Genomic DNA, 23,533 nt, shown 5'->3' with positions numbered 1-23,533 from the left:
TCCTTGAATATTACATGGAAACATATCTAGATTTTGGACCATTGTGCCTGTGCAGTCTGTGAACTCGTCAAAGAGAGCATGTAAGAGCTGTAATGGGATCATAAATCTAAAGCAGTACCGAACAGGGGCCTCCAAAATACTGCAGGCCCTATCAGCCTGATTCATCATACTGCCGTTTTGCGAGCCCCTAATAGCGATTCATAGCGAATCGCTATTAAGGACTCGCAAAGCGGGATTCATGTAGGAATATACAAAAAAAATGCGATTCCTACTAATTCCTTATTTGCGATTAGCAAATTGCTAATCGCAAATAAGGAATAACTCCCCATTCATTCCTATGGGCCAAAAGGCCCATAGGAATGAAAGGGGAGTATTCCTTATTTGCGATTAGCAATTAGCTAATCGCAAAAAAGATAGCGATTGAAAGGGTGCCAGGGGCGTCCAAAGGACACCCTGTAGCACCCCTTAAATGCTAATATGAACAGGGGTTGCGCACACACATGTCCCAAGGACATGTGTGTGTGCAACATGCAACTCAGAAAAATGCTTTTAAAAGCATTTTTCTGAGTTATCGCTATTTACCACGAGGTTTGACCTCGCGGTAAATAGCGGCCCGAAATTGCGATTTCGCAATTTTTAAATGGATGATGAATTGCATTTAAGGAATCTCAAATAGAGATTCCTTAAATGTAATCCATCGCAAATTTGCGAAAACGCAATTACCGATTTTTGCATTTGGGATGATGAATCCCAAATGCAAACATCTCACTCACAAAGGGCCAGATTCCCAGAATCTGGCCCTTTGCGAGCCGAATTCAGCTTCATGAATTAGGCTGATAGCCCCCAAAAATTCTTAAGATGTCCATGACAGGAAAGACATGCTACGGATTGGCTGTCGTTGGCTATGCTTCAGGGTTCCACCACTAGGCACAACACTATGCCACTAGAAATGCTGCTACTCCAATCAGTTTTGGTCATTCTGACTACATGAGAAATTAGGGATGGGGAGTTACTCCTTCTATCATGTAGGCTTATCAAGATAGCCCAATTGCAAAGCCGGGTAAAGATAGTAAATAATCAGTGTTAGAAGAGAGAAGCATGCATGTATGGTCAGGCGTGCAAAGTCACAGGAAGTCCCTTTCGTGACAAAGGTGCCAAACAACACTGTGGATTCTGGTGTTCAACATTGGTATCTCAGGGCTTCAGTTTAGGGGTAGGTGAAATTGCTTTTTGTTGTGTAATGTTTGAAATTTCGAGACCAGTACGTGAAAACTCCCATAACTGTTGCAAAATGCACCAACTCTAAACAAAATTCAACACAATGGCTTATCGTTTAAAAATCAGTCGAGATATTGGCAAGGGCACCAGCTTAAGGAGAAATGGTCTCTAGTAAGGCATTTTATCCTTACATCGATCCCTTGGGAAATGTGAAATTTTGCACCTGTGGAATTCCTGACATTTTGTATATTACCCACAAAGTGAAATACACAAAAATTCACAAATTCGACCAGAAGGCTAACATTTTCACTCAAGCCTACCTAAGACAGTACTGGATGCCAATTAAATAACCAAGGGCTAAATGTAAAACAGTATTTTCACGGTCGCAAACACTCCGATTCTGAGTTCGTGACAGCAAAAATGCATTTTCTAATCTGTCATTCTCATTTTAAGACTCAATAAAAGTTTGTCAACTCCTAAAATTGGATTGTGATCCCATATTGGTTTGACGTTTGGAAGGGGTATGTTGGGGACAACCCTTCTAAATACTGAATCGGTATGTGATGCATCAATGTTTTGCAACTGTAATCTACTGGCTTTGTCAATGTTTTTTTTTACATGCTGCAACATTGCTTAAAGTAAAAGAAAAGTGTCATTATGCGGAAACTCTGAGCAAATCTGGCTCTGGTAGTAAGTAAAGCAATCTGGAACTTAATCAGAACTACAACAAGGGTTATACATCAAGCCGCCTCGCCAAACCCTATGAAAGTAGTGGTAGACCTGGTCCATTTCAAAGCATGCCATTATGAGTATAGCTAACCAGCCTAAGAAAAAAAACACAAACACAGAGGCCAAGGTCTGAATGGGTAATGCAACGTCACTTCCAGCTCAGGAATCTTAGGGATGTGTTTCCACGTAGTTTACATTTGTGCAACACACAGGTGCAACAACATTGAGCAGCAAATGAAGCAAAAATGCATTCTATTCACACACTGTAAACCCCTTTTACATCCTCATCTTGTCATAAGCTCTTCGCCTGATCGCTCAAGAACAAAAAGGACACTGTTATCATTTTGTAGCATCAAGCATTATCGAAAAACAAAAGAACACAGAGTGCAATGAAAAAGTGGTCTCTCTTACAGACGAAGGAAGGAAAAACCCATCACTGCTTGTCTTATCTGGTAGCCGGATAATAATAGCAGAATCTGTCAAAAATAACTGACCGTGAGCAGTGAGAAGCTCAAAACAGGGCGCGATGACTGCGCTACTCTAACTTCCTCGCCTCCATGAGGCTATCATTCACCAGGTCAATGGCCACCCTCTATCAGACATGTGGGACGGAGCTTCCAAGCATGGTGGAGTTTTTGCCATCCCCGCGGGGAATAAATAGCACAGGCTCAGATTGGCTGAAACCAGGTTGTCAAAGGCAGGAATATGCTTGACAAACTGAGTGCTTTGAGCACAGCATAATTACAAGTATGGCTTAAAAATGTTTAAAAAAATCTTTATGATGAGGTCAATGCTGGCCACGTCATTGTGCTTTTTTAAATTCAAATGGGGGTGAAGGAGAGGTACTGCATAGACATGAACTCAAAGAGTGTATGCTTAAAAGTGAAAAGGAGTGCCTGCACTGAAAGAGCTTGCAGTGGAAGGACATTGGCCACCGGAAGTAGTACTTGGTCCAGGCTCCATGGCAGGACGAAGACCAAAAGCCCAGGTAGTCCAAAAGAAAGTCACAGCTGAGAACGAGGTGCTGACCATTAGCAAGCAAGGAAACATGAGTGAAGTGGGAGCCACGTCAGTGCCAGCCTATAGTAAGTATGTGACATCAGAGCCAGGAGGGAGCAGCCAATGGTAAGAAAAGGTAAGTAATGGGCAGGCCCTAAGCCCCCTTAAAACATTTTGTTTAATACAAGACGTTTCACAAGCACAGTGCAAGCACTGTGCGAGCAAAACCCCAAAAATCTGCTGTATATCTAAAAACATTTTTACTTTACTTAAAGGTGATCACAGATGTGGTGTTCTGCTGACCCTAGCACAATTCCAACCCTGTGATTGCCAACCATCCCAGTGAGTTGCAGCTTATAACCTACTTCATGAATATTCATGAGATTGATTAGATTTCAACCGACTCCGAATCAGACTTTTGCGAACTGATCTTTTGGTACATAGGATCGGTTATAAAAATCTTTAATGGTTGTAAAATTAGTAGTCACAATTTGTAACCCGTTTTCTTGCAACCATTATTTAGTATTTCTGACATTAAGTCCCCTTTGCACTTATCTCTCCAAATGTGGCAATTGCTGGTGGTCATGGTGCTGCTCACTAATAAATTTACGTTATCAATAGTTCATTGCTTAATTGCATATGATGCAGAATAATGGTGCTACATTAACCATTAAATAACTACCTTACTCCCTGCTGATTAGGTTATTGTCTTCCAATATTAAAGTTGTTCATTATGCAAGTATGAAACTGTGTCATTGGTTACATAGGTAATCTTTTTGTGCATTATTAAATGCTCATCTTAAGTCATACCCTTTTATATCACCTACCCTTTTTATTTCATTTAAAGCACTGTGAGAGAGATACTGCAAGGATGAGAAAGAAGAGAGAGTGACAATGATGATAAGTTTTGTAAAGCACGTCTGTTACCCTAACAAGGGTGTCCTGGGAGTGTAAGAATATAAAAAGGAAAATAATGCAACTCGAGGTTATGGAAGTAACCATGTTTTTAAACCATTGCTGAATTTTTTATCATTGTTCTCACTCCTTAAGTAGCAGTGAATGGCGTTCCACAACTTTAGGCCAGAAAAGAAGAGGCTCTACCCCATTTCTCTACCCCATTTTCCTCATCTGATTTATTCGAGGGGCAGTGAACAGGGAAGCCTGCATAGGTTGTAGTATGCCATAAGGAAGAAAGGTCTGCAGATTTCCAACTGGAACTTCTGAGCCCAAATTATAGTATGCTTTGTGGGCCAAACAGGTGACTTTGAACTGATTATTTGACAACTGGCATACAATGTTAGGTTTTCAGTATGAGCAGGGCCACTGGAACTATATGTCATTTTCACACTTCTTAACACTGGCTGGGAATTGGTTGCACCCAATTTTAACACTGATATGTAGCAATAAACAATAAATGTGCCTTTTCAAACGGCCTTTAACTGTGAAACAGCATGTGTTGCTGTGTTTTTAGTTATTTTTGCACTGTTTGAGCTACACAGAAAATGTAGTATATGTTAAAATTTGCAGATTATGCAGCAGATGATGGATAATGTGGCAAATTAAGCGAATCTATAATTATGTGAAAATCATTGCGGCCGCACAATCACATAATTCTAGTGGTTGGGGGAGACCGACTCATTATGTTTAACCCCTGCAATCAATGTTGCAGCCCAGTTTTGAATTCTCTGTAGGCGAGTTATTGCTGTGGTTGGTACTGCACGATTTCCTTCCGTCCACTAGAGGTCAGCAGTGAGCCGCGAGCGAGGCAGCCGTCAGTGTACACGATCAGCTGAGAAGAAGAAGGGAGGAGGGAGTCTCCCGTGCTGCCGAGTGCCGAACACCGAGTGCTGCCGACTGCCACTGCCCGTAGGAGGCCGGGCCAAGGGGCGGCTTGGCTGCCGGGGACTGCAGTTGCAGCGGGAGCTGCTGGGGGAGCCTTAGGTTTTGATTGGCGTGTCTCCTTTGGTCCGTCGGTGCTCCTCCGGGCGGCCGGAGCTGATTGACCGGGTGAACGCGGCTGGGGCCGCTAGTTGTTCAGAGGTGCTGCGAAGGAGCCGCACGGACACGCTGGGGGCAATTTGCGAGGCCGGAGCCGGTGTGAATTTGCAGGCCACACCCCGGAGTGACTAGAGGATCGTTGGTCATCCCTGGGCAAGGCAGGCCAACATACCAACATAGCTGAGCACTCTACTTTGTGGCCGGAGCCGCCAGGTGGAGCAGGGTGCAGCCGGAGCTACCAGATTTGTGGTGGAGCGCTGAGGATCCGAATTCAGCAGTCAGACACAATTTGGAGAGGCGACCAGCAGTAAATTATAACCCTCAGAGTTATTGGAATAAATACATCCACGACCAAAGCTGCAGACCTTCCTTTGTGGTGGCGAGGAGCCGCTGGGCATCTCCTCACTGTGGCCGGTGAGTGAGCGACGCGGGGGGGGGTACTAGCGTGATTGAGCAGCGCTGTTCACGAACACAGTCACTACAGAGTGAAATTAAGCGTACATGGTCAAATCTACAGTCCAGCCGGTCCTCTAAGCCCCCAAAACAGCAACAGTAAGAACAAGAGGGGGGTCGGATTAAGCAGGCGCACTAAAAGGACGACGATTAGACTAGCACGATACTGATACCGTCACCACCATCATTCTTTCTAGCTCTGTTTTTGTTTTTCTTTTTAACGTGAGGTAAAAGGAACGAAGCACCATCCCATTTCCGGGCCAAAACAGCTTCATACACTACTATAAATTGACTGAGAGCAGCCACTATAATAGGCATATCGCCCAGGGCCTACCTTCCGCTACCGCCCTCTCCCTGACGGCAGCTGTCCCTCGTCTAAGGGGCAGACGGGCCTGGGAGGGTGAGCGCGAACGTGAGGAAGAGTGTGAAGCGAGTGTGAAGCATAGCTGCCACCGGGGTCAGATTATCACTACTCAACCCCTGACCCCAGGTGTACACTCTGCAAGTGGTCGATTTGAGAGTGAATCCGAGTGAGACCGAGCCCTGAGTCCTGAGGAGACCTGAAAAATACCTGAGGTGGTAGGTGGCACGCAGGTTGCGTAGATCACGTGCAGCTTGCATACAGGTGTGAGCGCGGAGATCCGCGCTGAGATAACAACGCTGCTGCAACTCATAGGTCACAAGCCTACAACAACAGGGGGAATAGGGGGAGCAGGGGGAACTTAAAACACCTAAAAGACAGTGTTAATAGCGGTAAGCGGATTAATAATTGGGCAAACGGAATAACAATAAGACAACTGGGGATGCGCTCCGGGAAGGAAAGATCAGCAGGTCCCCAGACCAAGAGGGTGCGGAAGAACCAAGCCCCTAAGGTACAAAAAAAGGTAAAAGCGCAGGCAAAAGGATTAAATCAAACCCTAATTTCACCAATTGCTCGGATGTTTGAGAAATCAACTAAAATACCGCAGAAATTCGATTTTTTGGTTGACCCGACTGGGACACTAATGTCAATGGAAGCTGACACATCCAAAACTAAATTGCAAATCCCAATTGAACCATTTCACATCTTTAAGGAAAAAAACAGGGATACAGAAGAATCAGACAAGGAAAAAAATTGCATAAATGTGATGAAACAAAATAATTCTTTAGGCGAACTTTTGGATCAAAAAATGGAACTAATACATCATACCCCACGGCAGCTAAAAAAATTCCCAGAAGGAATATTTAAAAGCGAGATTGAAGAGCCAATACAATCTACTCCACTGCAACAACAACCCACAGAACAACTCGTAGGAATTCCAGCATGGGATATTCCAATACCATTAGAAGTTAAAGTGGAAATAACGAAAAAGCGGAAACTACAAGAAGTAATCAACATCGACACCGATATAACGAAATCACATATAGTAGAAACTACACTATTAAAAAACCTTGGGAGTAAAACCACCGATCAAACAGGAAAAAAGCAAGATTGTGTGATCCCAATATATGGGGATGTGAGTGATGCAAAAACAGAACTTAGCATCTCAAGGGACATAAACGCAGAAAGTGAAAGACAAGGATCACAGATGCCAAATAATACTGACAATGATGATCACTTTGTAAAAAAGAAAAAACTGGAAGAGGTACACCATATAGAAGAAATGGCCAATAAAACCCAGTTAACAAAAACATATTTTGATCAAAAACCAAAAAATATAATAAGTCAAGATCCAGGAGCCATATGGGATATATTTTATCAAACTTCTACTTTAACACTGGAAGCACTGACATATCAGTCAAACAAAATGGACACACAAATAGAAATACTGGGAGTAATGGCCAATGCAGTCACTGGAATTGACCAAAAATTGTCAGAGCTAAACCAATTAATTACTAAAGCCCAAAAATATGCAGCAAGTAATACCTCTGAATGCACTTGTGAACCGATTCTAAATAAACTTTCAACTATCCCTGAAGTAGTGAATACTATACTGGAGGACGTTAAAGTCATAGTGCATAAAAAATATAACAACAAAAAAGAGGAGACAGATCAGTCTCCGCACCCCAATTATCAACATATAAATACTACATCAAGAAATCAAGGGGAACCAGTGGAAGTCAATAAATCAGAACAAACGGAAAATATAATATGCCAAAATGGGGAAACTGACTTGATAATCACCACCAATCAAGGAACTCATGACAAAACAAGTACGGAACAGGAAAACGGTCAAGGGTACAAAATTTCAAAGAAACAAAGGAAAAAAATTCGTAAGGCTAGAAATAAGGTAAAAAATGGAAACCTAGTAAAAATATATCCCCCGTCACAGAAATCCGTAGAAATGAACCAGGAAGGATCAATACAAGAAGAAACAGAGCTAGAAAAAAGCGAGGTGGAGGAAATACATTCTGAAACAGTGGGAAGTAATGAAAAATACTTTGACATCTTCAATAAGTCGACTAAATCCCAGATAGATAACAAGCAACATGCACTAAATGAAACTAAATTAGAAGATGTTATGGATCAAAAACAACTGGCGCAAGGGCAAACCAAGGAAAATAAAAAACAGCAACAAAAGGAGGGAAAAAAAATTCATGACGGGTGTAGGAGAGTAGGGTCTGCAATCCTATGATCACCCAGATTTTTTGCTTTTGTTTCACTGGTTTACGACTTTCTCTTGCCTGTGGGCCTGCCAATCAGACCCACAGCCTGGCTGTTCTCTCTCTAAATTACGATATGTGCCCTAGGTGCATTTACCAATTGGTACTGGGCCACCTTATCAGACCCTGTAACCCAGGGCATAGGTGTACCCAGGGCCGCCAGGGGCTGCAGCATGTATTATGCCACCCCTGGCTGGCCTCCTAAATCTGACACAACTGGCTGCATGACAGCTGGGGCAAAGTCGTGTAATCACCCTTTGCTTTAGATATAGCAGCCCTATATCTAACCCTCCAATGGACACCCGAGTTCCTATCAGTCACTCCTATGGCAGGCCTTGACAATCCTGAAGGCAGAGTGCATGGGCTCGTGTGAACTAAGCTCTGGCCCGAGCCGAGCCCGGTTGCAGCTTGCGGAATCAAGACCCAATGGCTGTTCCATGATAACGCGTACCATATCGGTAACTTCGGTGTCGCGTTATCAAGACATGTCGAGTAAGGTGTCATACGAATCGGGATGCTGCCCTCTCACCAACTCTGGCGACGAGGTTAGCATTCCGCCCTTCTAGAGGGACACGACATGTACGTAACTGTGAACCCCGGTTAAAGTTAACGAAAGCCTCAGCTCCACAAAATGGATGCTGCCACCACAGACACGAGTCTGACCTCCTGCTGCTGGGAGTCCTTCCAGCGAGGAGCACTTGGACAAAGGGTTTCCTGTCAAGGGCGGTGTTCGCACCGTCCCAGACAGGGTTTGTGTATTCTGGGTAGGTAGGGCTTTTGCGAGAAGGTGACTGCGGAGTGGCACCCCGGTGCTCACTACGCATCTGCCGGTTAGAACCAGTTCCAGGGGCGACAGCCCTGGCCTGGGGAAAGTCCGGCAGGGGAGAGGGGTGTAACTACCCCCCTTCCTGGTCCCACCCTTAGGGCAGGACCTAGTCATGTACCCACCCCTTTCTTTAGGATAAAGGCCGGAGCGGGGACCCTTCCAAATGAGATCATCTTTGAATCAAGAACTACTTTCTACGAAAGGACCTTCAAGACTCTTCTCAAGATTTCTCCCTTGTGGCTAAGGAGTAGTCACCCTGCATCAGCGGGCACCATCTAAGAACTCTGCGGTTTGCTGTAAGTCCTTCCTCAAGGAATCCGACGGCCCAGCTCGACGAGAACCGGCTTCCCTGGCACCTCTGACCTCTACCCACGTCATCAGCTCAGCTGTGATCTGTGGGTGCGACGAGACCTCGAGGGACCGGCCATCATCAGAACCTGCACGCTCTTAAAAACCAGCACGACCATCGAAGTAACTCTCTGGTGAGTGCTCTGGGGTCCGAGAAGCCCCGACCCTGAGCCGCTCCAGCACCGAAGTGCAGTCTCCCAGCATCTCCACGATCTGCGTGGGGCCCTTCTGCTCGCTGCTCAGCACGTTGTCTGGTCACTAGCCGCTGGCTTGTGTCCTTCTGTGACGACATCCGAGAATCAACACTGCCGGTCTGGTTGCTCCAGACTGGCCCTTGCTTCCATCTTTTCGAGAAGCACCCCGGACCCTCCTGGTCCACTCAAGACGCCGACAGCGACATCCGTCGTGGGACAGCTCGCACCTCCACCGTGGTCGCCGACAACGCCTCCTGGTCCGAGAGACTGCAGAGCCTAGCGTCGCCCACTCACCTGGTCGAGGTGACGGCCAACCGGTGCCTTCCTGGTACCCTCTGACTACTGGCTAGTAGTACGAACTTGGTCCCCTCTGCTTTCAGGTTTCATCAATCTCCGATCCAGGCTTGGATCTCTACGAACTATTCATCACTGGTCGCCGGCCAGCAACTCCTTTTTCTTCCGGCTCCTGGCTCGTCAGCGAAGACCCCGACGCCTGTAAGACTTGTGCAGCCGCAGCCCTCGTGGCTAGGTAACTCGGCATTTCGGTGCCTGCATAGCCTCCTTACTCTAGGGTCCCGAGTCCCTCGCTTCCGACTTGCCTTAACCTTTCCGTGTCCCCGGACACTTGTTTTAAACTGTGCACTTGAAGTATTTACTAAAGAGATTTGGTTTGTGCTTAGTACCCTGTCCTCATAAAGAGTACAGGGCTGTTGTGATTCTTAATAAATATACTGTTTATTTTCATAACACTTGTGTGGTGTCCTTTCACTGGGTGTTCAAGGGGTACATGTGTGGTAAACAGCTGGCTTAACACGCCCTCTCGAGTCTTTAGCCTTAGACTGCTCGTATCCACGCTACTAGGATAGCTGGTCTATAGGTTGACTTACAACCAAACACCATAAGGGTCGTTGGAACGATACATAGCGGTCGCTAGAATAGCGAACGTTGCATATCGGGCCAACTTCTCACATTGGTGAGCAGCGGTTGGGATTTGAGCTTGCTGTTGTTTTACCACACGTATCCTAAGAATATCTTGTTGAAAGATCGCACAAGTACTGTTAGTACATATAACTAAAGCTTAGAATACTCTGAGTTCTACTGAACCAGCTGTTGTAGCTCCTCAAGGCTTAGCACACCTTGGCTACAGCTCTTAGCAAGGGAAAAGTAGGTAAACACATAGTGTAGGTAGGTGCATCACTTACACCACACTAGAAACAGTATGTCGGACAAAGGAGGAAACTCTGAGTCTCCCCTTGTGTCAGTTGACCCTCCACAGGTCATCCCGTCAAGATATACTGCGCTTAACTTCCATGAGTTACGACAAGTATGTACCTCTAGGAAGATTAAGCAAGGGGCTAACCCCACCACCTCCTTTCTGATTGGTCTCCTAGAGACTTATGATGCCAGAAAGGCTGAGAAGCTTCTTAGCCCTTCTAATCCAGAAGGAGGCATGCCTCCCCTCGAGGGAACCCGGGACGATCCTGACCTCATTCACCTCGCAACTGAGAACGAAGATGGGGAGGAGGATGAGGATGAGGATCTCTCTGGGGACGAGGCAGATAAGGGACAGGTAGAAGTCGTCAGACTGACACGGTCCAACTTAAGCAGACATGATAGTGGTACTGGGGGACCCCCGGCGCTACTGTCAGGTGCGCTTAACATTGGGAATGGACGAGTTAGGTCTCTATCAAGAGGCTCTAACAGATCCCTTCGAACCAATGGCTCTCGCAACTCTTCTCAAAGAGGGATGACGTCCCCTCAGAGGAGAGTGTACGAAGCTAAGGAAAGGGCAGCTAATCTGAGGATCGAAAGGGAAGAACTTGCCCTGGCCAAAGAAAAGCTTGCTTTTGCTAGAGAGCAACAGTTAAGTGGGGCAGTCCCCACTGGTGGCAGCAATGTACCTAGTAATAGGGAAAAGAGTTTCGATACGAAACACCTTGGGAAGATAGTGCCCCCCTTTAAACAAGGGGACGACATCCACAAATGGATTACTGCTTTGGAGAGGGCCTGCACTGTGCAAGGTGTTCCCCAGAGTCAGTGGGCAGCTATCTTGTGGCTCTCCTTTGAAGGTAAAGGAAGAGACAAGCTTCTCACCACAAGGGTAGAGGACGCTAACAATTACCAAGTCTTGAAGAATACACTCGTTGAAGGGTTCGGCCTAACCACTGAGCAGTACAGGGTGCTGTTCAGGGATACCCAGAAAACGCAGACTCAAGACTGGTCTGATTTTGTCGATTGTGCCACTAAGGCTTTTGAGGGCTGGTTGCTGGGCAGTAAGGTTACTGATTACAAAGGATTGTACAATTTGATGATGAGAGAACAAATCTTAAACAATTGTCAGAACCAGTTGTTGCATCAGCATCTTGTCGACTCGGATCTGACCTCTCCTCAAGAATTGGGGCAGAAGGCAGACAAATGGGTTCGTACGAGAGTTAAACAGAACCAGGGCCAGAATCAAGGTGGTCAGAAGAAAGCAGACCAGAAGGGTAAAGATTCTAAAGGGGAACAAAATGACCAGAAGTCTTCGACAGGTCCCCAACAACCCAAAGAGGGTGGGGGTCAGGCTCCCCAAAAGAAGAAAGAAGGCCAATCCAAACGATGGTGCCAGTACTGTAAAAGTAAATCTCACTGGTTTAGTGAGTGCACCAAGAAAGGAGGAGGGCAGACTCCTGCCACTGCAGCCCCTAAGGCACCTGTGCCCCCTAGTACAGTCAGCAGTGGTAGTGCGCCTCCCAAGGGTTTAGTAGGGTTAACCCTGGGTTCGGAGGGGCGTGACAACTTAGTTGGCACGCTCACTCAGGCTGTCCTTGTCAGTACAGGGGACGTGGACGTGTCCCCTGACGTAAGCCCCAATACCTTGGGCAAATACAGACAGATGCCTTTCATAAATGGAAAAATGGCTCAGGCCTATAGGGACACTTGTGCCAGAGTCACCATGGTGACGCCTAACTTTGTGGACCCTGGACAGATCATGCCAGGTACAGAATTCCTGGTGACCAATGCAAGCAATGTCACTACCAATCACAGTATGGCAATTGTAGCTTTCTCCTGGGGAGGGGTAACTGGCCAAAAGAAGGTTGTAGTTAGTCCAGACCTCCCAGTGGATTGTTTGTTGGGCAATGATTTGGAGTCGTCACAATGGTCAGAAGTGGAGCACCGGACTCACATGGAAATGTTAGGTTTGCCAGCACATGTGTTCGCTGTGACTAGGTCACAGGTCAGGAGATGCCCCACTGAACAGGTGCTGGATCCTGGAACAACGGACCAGACACCTCCCAAGAAAAAGAGCAGTAGGGTTAAGGCTGCGCCTTCCCCCTTGCCCCAGGTCGAGGATCAAGTCTCAGAGGAGGCTGACCTACAGGAATTGAGGGAAACTGAGCCGAGAGAGTTCGAACTTGATCAAGTTGAATTCTTGGGCTCAGGGGGACCCTCAAGGGAAGATCTGGGGAAGGACCAGTTAGACTGCCCTTCTCTTGAACCCCTCAGACAGCAGGCTGCTGCTGAGGCTGCTGGGAACGCCACAGGTACCCACAAGGTATACTGGGAAGATGGACTCCTGTACACTGAGTCAAGAGACCCCAAGCCTGGCATGACCAGGAGGCTGGTCGTCCCCTTGTCTCAGCGTGGTTTCCTACTTACCTTGGCCCACGAGATTCCCTTAGCAGGTCACTTAGGCCAGACGAAAACGTGGGACAGGCTTGTCTCGCACTTTCACTGGCCTCACATGAACGAAGATACCAAGGAGTTTTGCCGCTCCTGTGTCACTTGCCAAGCCAGTGGTAAGTCAGGTGGCACGACAAAGGCCCCCCTTATACCAATGCCTGTGGTGGGGGTGCCCTTTGAACGGGTGGGGATCGACATCGTCGGTCCCATGGAACCACCGACAGCATCAGGGCACAAGTTTATACTGGTGGTAGTGGATCATGCCACCAGGTATCCTGAAGCTATTCCCCTTAGGACCACTACAGCACCTGTTGTGGCAAGAGCCCTAGTTGGAGTGTTCTCCAGAGTGGGCTTCCCTAAGGAGGTCGTCTCCGACAGAGGTGCAAACTTTATGTCGAGCTACTTAACTGCTATGTGGAAGGAATGTGGTGTCAACTACAAGTTCACTACACCCTATCATCCACAATGCAATGGGCTTGTTGAGAGATTCAACAGGACCCTAAAAGGGATGATTCATGGACTACCGGAAAAGCTTCGGCGTAGATGGGACGTCCTGATCCCCTGCCTCTTGTTCGCCTACAGAGAAGTCCCACAGAAGGGGGTTGGCTACAGCCCTTTTGAACTTTTGTACGGGCATCCTGTAAGAGGACCCCTGTGTTTGGTGAAGGAAGGATGGGAGAGACCTCTCAAAAAGCCTGCAGCCACCATAGTGGACTATGTGCTCGGCCTCCGCTCGCGGATGGCTGAATACATGGAGAAGGCATCCGAAAACCTTAAGGCCAGCCAAGAACTCCAAAAAGCTTGGCATGACCAAAAGGCTGTCTTGACTGTTTACCAGCCCGGACAGAAGGTGTGGGTGTTGGAGCCAGTGGCCCCAGCAGCACTCAAGGACAAATGGTCCGGGCCCCACACCATCCTGGAGAAAAAGGGAGAGGTCACCTACCTGGTCGACCTGGGAACTCCCCGGAGCCCCCACAGGGTGCTTCATGTCAACAGGCTAAAAGCATATGTCGACAGGAAGGACATGAGTTTGCTCATGGCCCTAGATGAGGGACAGGAAGAGGAGAGTGACCCTCTCCCCGACCTGCTCTCTCAGAATCCTGACGATGGCTCGGTAGATGGCGTTGTCTTTTGTGGCAGCCTCTCCGAACATCAACAGAGCGACTGTAAACAGGTTCTTCAGTCGTTCCGACATCTGTTCTCTCTGACACCCAGTCAGACCGATTGGTGCACCCATGAGGTCGACACTGGTGACAGCTTGCCCGTAAAGAGTAAAATCTACAGGCAGCCTGATCACGTTAGAGACTGCATCAAAAGTGAAGTGCAGAAAATGTTGGAGCTGGGAGTCATTGAACCCTCGGATAGCCCTTGGGCTAGTCCCGTAGTTCTAGTGCCGAAACCTCACACCCAGGGTGGTAAGAGAGAGATGAGGTTCTGCGTAGACTACAGGGGTCTCAATGCAGTCACTAAGACTGACGCCCACCCAATACCAAGGGCAGACGAGCTTATTGATAGGCTGGCCTCGGCCAACTACTTAAGTACGTTTGACCTGACAGCTGGGTATTGGCAAATCAGGTTAGCTGAGGACGCCAAGCCTAAAACCGCATTTTCAACCCCTGGTGGGCATTATCAGTTCGTGGTGATGCCCTTTGGTCTGAAAAATGCACCTGCCACCTTCCAACGGTTGGTGAATCACGTCCTTACTGGGCTGGATGACTTCTGTGCGGCGTATCTTGACGATATTGCTGTCTTTAGCTCCACCTGGGAGGATCACCTGGTCCACCTGCGGAAGACATTGGAGGCGCTGCAAGCAGCAGGCCTCACTATCAAGGCCACCAAGTGCCAGATAGGGCAGACACAGGTTGTATACCTGGGCCACCTTGTAGGTGGAGGTCAGGTTCAGCCACTGGAGAGCAAGATACAGTCAATCAGGGACTGGGCTCCTCCAACCACCCAGACTCAGGTTCGAGCTTTCTTGGGCCTGACTGGTTACTACAGGAAGTTTGTCAGGAACTATGGTTCCATCGTGACACCATTAAATGAACTGACAAGTAAGAAGATGCCAAAAAAGGGTCAGTGGACAGCGAGCTGTCAAAAAGCATTCGATGACCTAAAGCAGGCCATGTGCACGGCGCCTATCCTCAAGAGTCCGGACTACTCCAAACCATTCATTGTCCAAACAGATGCTTCTGAGTTGGGTGTGGGAGCTGTTCTTTCTCAACTGAATTTTGATGGTCAAGACCAGCCCATTGCTTTTATAAGCAGACGGCTGACCCCTAGAGAGAAAAATTGGTCAGCTATTGAGAGGGAGGCCTTTGCTGTGGTTTGGGCCCTGAAGAAGCTGAGGCCATACTTGTTTGGCACTCACTTCAAGATTCAGACCGACCATAAGCCCCTCTTGTGGCTAAATCAGATGAAGGGTGAAAACCCCAAACTGCTTAGGTGGTCCATTTCCCTACAGGGGATGGACTTCACAGTGGAACACAGACCTGGTACTGATCATGGCAATGCCGATGGGCTCTCCAGATATTTCCACTTAGAACAAGAAGACTCACCTGGTCAAGGTTAGCTAGTTGTTCCGACGTTTGGGGGGGGGTCATGTAGGAGAGTAGGGTCTGCAATCCTATGATCACCCAGATTTTTTGCTTTTGTTTCACTGGTTTACGACTTTCTCTGGCTGTGGGCCTGCCAATCAGACCCACAGCCTGGCTGTTCTCTCTCTAAATTACGATATGTGCCCTAGGTGCATTTACCAATTGGTACTGGGCCACCTTATCAGACCCTGTAACCCAGGGCATAGGTGTACCCAGGGCCGCCAGGGGCTGCAGCATGTATTATGCCACCCCTGGCTGGCCTCCTAAATCTGACACAACTGGCTGCATGACAGCTGGGGCAAAGTCGTGTAATCACCCTTTGCTTTAGATATAGCAGCCCTATATCTAACCCTCCAATGGACACCCGAGTTCCTATCAGTCACTCCTATGGCAGGCCTTGACAATCCTGAAGGCAGAGTGCATGGGCTCGTGTGAACTAAGCTCTGGCCCGAGCCGAGCCCGGTTGCAGCTTGCGGAATCAAGACCCAATGGCTGTTCCATGATAACGCGTACCATATCGGTAACTTCGGTGTCGCGTTATCAAGACATGTCGAGTAAGGTGTCATACGAATCGGGATGCTGCCCTCTCACCAACTCTGGCGACGAGGTTAGCATTCCGCCCTTCTAGAGGGACACGACATGTACGTAACTGTGAACCCCGGTTAAAGTTAACGAAAGCCTCAGCTCCACAAAATGGATGCTGCCACCACAGACACGAGTCTGACCTCCTGCTGCTGGGAGTCCTTCCAGCGAGGAGCACTTGGACAAAGGGTTTCCTGTCAAGGGCGGTGTTCGCACCGTCCCAGACAGGGTTTGTGTATTCTGGGTAGGTAGGGCTTTTGCGAGAAGGTGACTGCGGAGTGGCACCCCGGTGCTCACTACGCATCTGCCGGTTAGAACCAGTTCCAGGGGCGACAGCCCTGGCCTGGGGAAAGTCCGGCAGGGGAGAGGGGTGTAACTACCCCCCTTCCTGGTCCCACCCTTAGGGCAGGACCTAGTCATGTACCCACCCCTTTCTTTAGGATAAAGGCCGGAGCGGGGACCCTTCCAAATTAGATCATCTTTGAATCAAGAACTACTTTCTACGAAAGGACCTTCAAGACTCTTCTCAAGATTTCTCCCTTGTGGCTAAGGAGTAGTCACCCTGCATCAGCGGGCACCATCTAAGAACTCTGCGGTTTGCTGTAAGTCCTTCCTCAAGGAATCCGACGGCCCAGCTCGACGAGAACCGGCTTCCCTGGCACCTCTGACCTCTACCCACGTCATCAGCTCAGCTGTGATCTGTGGGTGCGACGAGACCTCGAGGGACCGGCCATCATCAGAACCTGCACGCTCTTAAAAACCAGCACGACCATCGAAGTAACTCTCTGGTGAGTGCTCTGGGGTCCGAGAAGCCCCGACCCTGAGCCGCTCCAGCACCGAAGTGCAGTCTCCCAGCATCTCCACGATCTGCGTGGGGCCCTTCTGCTCGCTGCTCAGCACGTTGTCTGGTCACTAGCCGCTGGCTCGTGTCCTTCTGTGACGACATCCGAGAATCAACACTGCCGGTCTGGTTGCTCCAGACTGGCCCTTGCTTCCATCTTTTCGAGAAGCACCCCGGACCCTCCTGGTCCACTCAAGACGCCGACAGCGACATCCGTCGTGGGACAGCTCGCACCTCCACCGTGGTCGCCGACACCGCCTCATGGTCCGAGAGACTGCAGAGCCTAGCGTCGCCCACTCACCTGGTCGAGGTGACGGCCAACCGGTGCCTTCCTGGTACCCTCTGACTACTGGCTAGTAGTACGAACTTGGTCCCCTCTGCTTTCAGGTTTCATCAATCTCCGATCCAGGCTTGGATCTCTACGAACTATTCATCACTGGTCGCCGGCCAGCAACTCCTTTTTCTTCCGGCTCCTGGCTCGTCAGCGAAGACCCCGACGCCTGTAAGACTTGTGCAGCCGCAGCCCTCGTGGCTAGGTAACTCGGCATTTCGGTGCCTGCATAGCCTCCTTACTCTAGGGTCCCGAGTCCCTCGCTTCCGACTTGCCTTAACCTTTCCGTGTCCCCGGACACTTGTTTTAAACTGTGCACTTGAAGTATTTACTAAAGAGATTTGGTTTGTGCTTAGTACCCTGTCCTCATAAAGAGTACAGGGCTGTTGTGATTCTTAATAAATATACTGTTTATTTTCATAACACTTGTGTGGTGTCCTTTCACTGGGTGTTCAAGGGGTACATGTGTGGTAAACAGCTGGCTTAACACGCCCTCTCGAGTCTTTAGCCTTAGACTGCTCGTATCCACGCTACTAGGATAGCTGGTCTATAGGTTGACTTACAACCAAACTGCATAAGGGTCGTTGGAACGATACATAGCGGTCGCTAGAATAGCGAACGTTGCATATCGGGCCAACTTCTCACAACGGGAAATTAACACGTTCTCAAAAAGGAAATGGATGTATTGCCTGGAGCCACCCAAGTCATATTCAAAGTAACCCTAATGAAACAAAGACCGTGTTTTCTGCAGTAGAGTCTAACATATCACTAAACATCGAAAAAAATCACTTAGATTCAAGGCTACAGAGAACAATTTATCAAGATCACAATAACTTACTGAATGCAAGCACTAACTCCATGCAAAAAAATAAATACTTGGATCCTGTTGGAAAACAGTCATGTGAAACCGCAATTATCTCAGAACCAGCAAATAAAAAGATGGATATTGGGGATTACATAGGTAACAATGAAGAACTAACTATCACAAAGACTGGCCAAGAGAAGCTAATTATCTGTAAAATCCATCAAAAAAGAAATGAAAACAAGACAGATTTAGTGTCTTCAAAGATCTTGACACAAATACTTTTGACACCGTTATACGATTCAAGAGGCAAGAGTGACATTTTGAATCGAGGTAATATCCTACAACTAATGAAATCAATTCCTTCATTAGAGAAAGTAACAACAAAAGACATAGAATCTGTGGGCTTTGTACAAAATCTGGAATGCACCCAACCACACACAATCCTAACGTTAAAAACTGTTTGTTTAGTGGATCAAATCATGCAGGAGCAAGAGATCTTTCAAAGTTGGGGGATACAAATTAGTAAACCTCTGCCCAAGCCTTACCCGACTCCGTTTAAAAAGGAGGAACCTCCAAAAAAGTCTCCCTGGGAACCAAAGAACAACCCGGTGTACTCTATATTAAAAAACCCACAGGGTAGTACACAACAGGCCAATAAAGAGTGCACGGAAGAAATAAAAGTTGTAGAATTTAATCAAATAAACGAAAATTGGATAAGGACTGCACTACATGACCACTGACAGGAAAAAAACCGTTATAAATTGGAAGAAAGGAAGTATGCCCGGCAACCGGTTATTATATGCTCCTGGAACATAAAGGGTTTGTGTAAAAAGATCAAAAATGCTGAAATAGATTCCCTGGCAAATCTCTATCAAATCATATGTCTACAAGAGACTTGGGAAACAGACCCCTTCTTTCTGCAAGGTTATAAAGGGTACTATGTGCCAGCAATCAGATATTGCAAATTTGGTCGTCCATGTGGGGGATTGGCAATACTTATTAGGATTGATTTGCAAATCAAGCATGAACAGGTAGTCACCAATAACGCAAATATACAAGCAGTAAAGATGTCATTTACAACCGGTGAGCAAAAAAACATAAATACATTAATAATAATCAACATATATATTCCACCGAACCAGTCATCGCGCAAGAACATAAGTGTCGAACTAGTAGCATTTGTACTGGAGCAAATAATACTTGACCCGTCCGTTAATATTTTAGCTACGAGGGATTTTAATATAAACTTGCTGATTCAAATGACATGGGATGATTTCATCCAATCTCAAAATTACGAATGGTCCATCCCGGAACAGGTACTCGACGTTAGCATAAATACCAAACAAAACTCAGTTGGAAAATATCTACTGATGGATCTGGAAGCAATGGGACTACGAACATTAAACGGTAGATTCCCAACTGATCAACCTGCTGGCTGGTCATTTCACAATCAAGAATCAAAATCAAGAATAGACTTCACATTACTGTCAATAGATATTTTTGATAAAATTGGTTCTTATAGACTAAAAAATGTAATTGAGAGTGACCATAGCCAGCAAATATTAGAAATGTATTTTGAACTTCCAAAACACCAAAACTATTTAACTATCCAAGGTCAAATCAGTACGATTAACCATAGGAAACTCATTTGGAAACCAGATAAAAAATATGTTTTGGAAAAAAGGCCCAAAAATTGGTCCAAGAATGTTTTAATGACCATTCTATCCAATCTACTCTTAAACAATGGGAACAGTTTACCAAGAATGCAATCAAATTGGATGAAGGTACTTCAAGTAGTAGGAAAACCCAAGTAAGGATAAGTGTAAAAAGAGATATTGATATTAACCTTCCACACACAATTAAAAAAATAAGGCGGACCCGTAACAAACTGAGGAAACAGCTAACCAGGTTACCAGAGAACGAGGAAATTAGAAATCAACTGAGAAGTGTGAACAACAACTTGAGAAAATTGTTGTGGTCTGCAAAAAACAAAGCCCAGCAGGAACTGTGGACAAAAATCTTTCACGCAAGTAATCTCACAAACTCTAGAGAATTTTGGAAAATAATTAATGATCTTAACAGATCTAACAAACACGTTGTAGCCTCGCCAATAACGGAAGAGGATTGGGTAAGATTCCTTAAAAAGACCCTATTTGCTGAATCAGAATTCAGCCCCAAGGAGAACAATCAAATATTGCAGACCGAAAGAGGGCAAGAAATGGATCTGGTAAAAGTCTTCTTAGAAATCGAAGTAGCCAATCTAATAAAGAAACAAAAGGATGGAGCACCGGGACCCAACGGAATACCATTTGCACTTTATAAGGAGGACTCGGCTCTATGGGCTACTTACCTGACAAAGGTGTTTAATGAAGTTGTCGAAACAAGGCAAATACCGGAATCCTGGAGAGGATCATTAATATCTCCCGTTTACAAGAAGGGTAATTGGCAACTACCAGAAAATTATCGCTTGATCACAGTCCAAGACACGGATGCAAAGCTATTTGCGGGTCTTCTACTAGCAACTCTGTCAGATTGGGTTAAAGAAAAGCTAATATTACCCCCAAACCAAACCGGATTCATTAAAGGTTTAGGTACTGCAACAAATATTTTAATTCTATCAGTTTTAACGGATAAGGCACTTTTATGTAAACAGTCCCTCTATTTTTGTTTCATCGATTTTAAATGGGCATTTGATCTTGTAAACAGGTCTCTTCTATGGAAAAAACTTGAAGATTATGGAATCCCGGGCTCACTACTGAACCTTATTCAATTACTGTATTCCGAAAACTGGGCCAGGGTGAGGATCGGTGATGGGCGAACCTTATCCAGTAAAATATTGGTGACGCGTGGCCTTAAGCAGGGTTGCGTCCTTGCTCCATTACTTTTTAACTTATTTTTAGCTGACCTCACCAATGCACTAAACGAAGTGAACTCACATCCACCAAGGCTGGCAGGAACACAATTATCAAATTTGTTGTATGCAGATGACGTGGTGTTGTTGAGTCAGACAAAAGTAGGACTGCAAAGACTAATTAATCGAACACTTAGTTATGCAAAGGATAATCAAATGGTAATAAATGAGGCAAAGACAAAAGTAATGGTGGTCACAAGGAAGAGAAGACAAAAAAACAAATGGATGCTGGGACAAACTCAGCTAGAGCAAGTTGATAACTACCGATATCTCTGCGTTCTATTTAATGAGAATGGAAATTTTCTCCCCCAGAGGAAAGATATCACTAGAAAAGCAAATAGCTTGATTGCGGCTTTTAGAACCATACAAAAGAAACTAACTGCCTTGACATACGGTCCTTTACTAAAAATCATAACTGCTAAACTATTACCGACCTTAACATACGGTGCTGAAGCCCTAAATGGCAAGGATGCGGACTTAATTAACAACGCAGTGGCAAAAACATACAAAATACTATTCCAGCTACCATGCAATGCCTCACAGGCACAAGTAAGGCTCGAGTTTGGGATAAACAATCAACAATACGCCCGTCAAGGCCAAATTTTGAAAGTCTGGAACCGTGTAAAAAATGACCAGGATAATCAATTGTCCCGAGCCTTATGGCAAGAAGTAAGAGACAATCGTAAACTTCAAGCCTGGGCTTATCTAAATAAAGCAAAAGAAGAATTTGGAATAACAGCAATTTGGGAAAATACAATCACCCAGGAAAGCTTTAAAAAAACAATTAATAAATTGGTTACTCATTTATCGCTGCTAAAAGACAAAGAATTATTGGTAAAAAGGAAGCATGCATGGCCAATTATAAACGAATATAAAAAAAAGCAAGTCCAAAAATACCTTGAAACTCCATGGTCCCACCAAAGTAAGCGATCATTTATAAGTGTACGCTTTGGACTCTGGCCAGGCTTGTGCCATCTTCCACCATGGAAGGCCATTGAGGGCAATATGACATGTAGGCTATGTAAACTGGGACAAGAAGATATTCTGCACTTGGTATGTCTTTGTTCTGCAATGGATACAGAAAGGAAAGCAATCCTCAGGAGGTTATTTAATGCCCGAGGTATAAGGACTTGTAGACAAGCAGTAATGGCTTGTCTAAACCCGAAAGATCTACCAATGAACTCTGCTTTTGTAAAATTTTTATCGGTGATCGGGAAAAATCTTAAAGAAAATTTTAATTAGATTTCGTTTTTATGAAATGCATGACGTTTTTAAAAATCTGATTACTTAAAGATATTTTAAATATATATCTGTTTTGTAAGATTTTAATTAATCAAACAAATAAACATACTTCTTCTTCTGTGGTTGGTAGTCCAAGGTACAGTGCATTACAGTAGCTAAATTGTGCTAAAATGGTTACTTGGACTACGTTCTTGTGGGTCTGTTCAGTTAGCATTCAAACACTTTAGATAACCTCTTTAGATACAGGAAACAGGACCCTGATACTTTATTTATCTGCATATCCAAATTCAGATTATTGTCAATCGTTAATCCCAGATTCTTAGTGTGTCCTACTGGGATGGGAAGATCACCCAGAGCAGAAGGCCATCAATTTACAGTATTGGTAACTGGTAGCTGTCTATAGAACAATAATCCTTTCTTATCACCATTTAATTTTAGATCATTAGTGTTCATCAATTTCATCCCTGAGGACAGGCAGTCATGCTAATTTGAGGCAGTGTCGGCTTCATCTACACCCGAAACAACACTTTGGGTATCATCTGCATAAGACATGAGAGATAGCCCAAAACTTGTAATAAGTGTTGCTAAGGGGGTAATGTCTATAATGAACAGAGTGGGGCTTGAAATAGATCCTTTGGGTATCCCCCCACAGTAACATATTTTTTTGGGGAAGGAAAAGTGACCTTTGTGACAGATAGGGCGAAAACCAGTCCAAGGATTTACCTTGCGCTTCTAAGGTCTTTAATCTCTGACGTAGGGCATTCCGGGAGACAGTATCAAATACAGCAAAAAGATCCAGTAGGACCAGGGCTGCACTGCTCCCTGCTCCATCCAATAACATCCCGACATTGTCTAAAACTAACACCAATCACGGTTCCTGTGGAGTGCTTTGGTCTAAAACCTAACTGTGTTATATCAAGCATTTTGTTCATCTCCAAATGATTTTTCATCTGTCTGTTGAATTATTTTCCTAAAATGTTATCAATAAAAGGCAGTCTCGTATTCAGTCTATAATTTGACAGACCACCTGAAACTAAAGAAGGTTTCTTTAAAATGGACAGGATTTGAGAATTTTTCTATCGCTTATGGCAAACTGCCGAGTTGATAGATAAGCTGCATACATCTGTAATACCCGGAGATAAAACGTCGGCAACTG

General features: G+C 45.8%; 1 protein-coding gene across 1 annotated transcript in view; it reads right to left on the bottom strand.

Moving 5' to 3' along the window:
* The window catches only part of LOC147705962 (uncharacterized), a 118,108-nt gene that overhangs the window by 60,780 nt on the left and 33,795 nt on the right, over nucleotides 1-23,533 (bottom strand). The gene's annotated exons all lie outside the window — the stretch shown is intronic.

The sequence above is a fragment of the Lissotriton vulgaris genome, chromosome 7 (assembly GCF_964263255.1).
Source record: "Lissotriton vulgaris chromosome 7, aLisVul1.2, whole genome shotgun sequence".
NCBI classification, from domain to species: domain Eukaryota; kingdom Metazoa; phylum Chordata; class Amphibia; order Caudata; family Salamandridae; genus Lissotriton; species Lissotriton vulgaris.
This window is presented reverse-complemented; position numbering and strand designations above follow the sequence as displayed.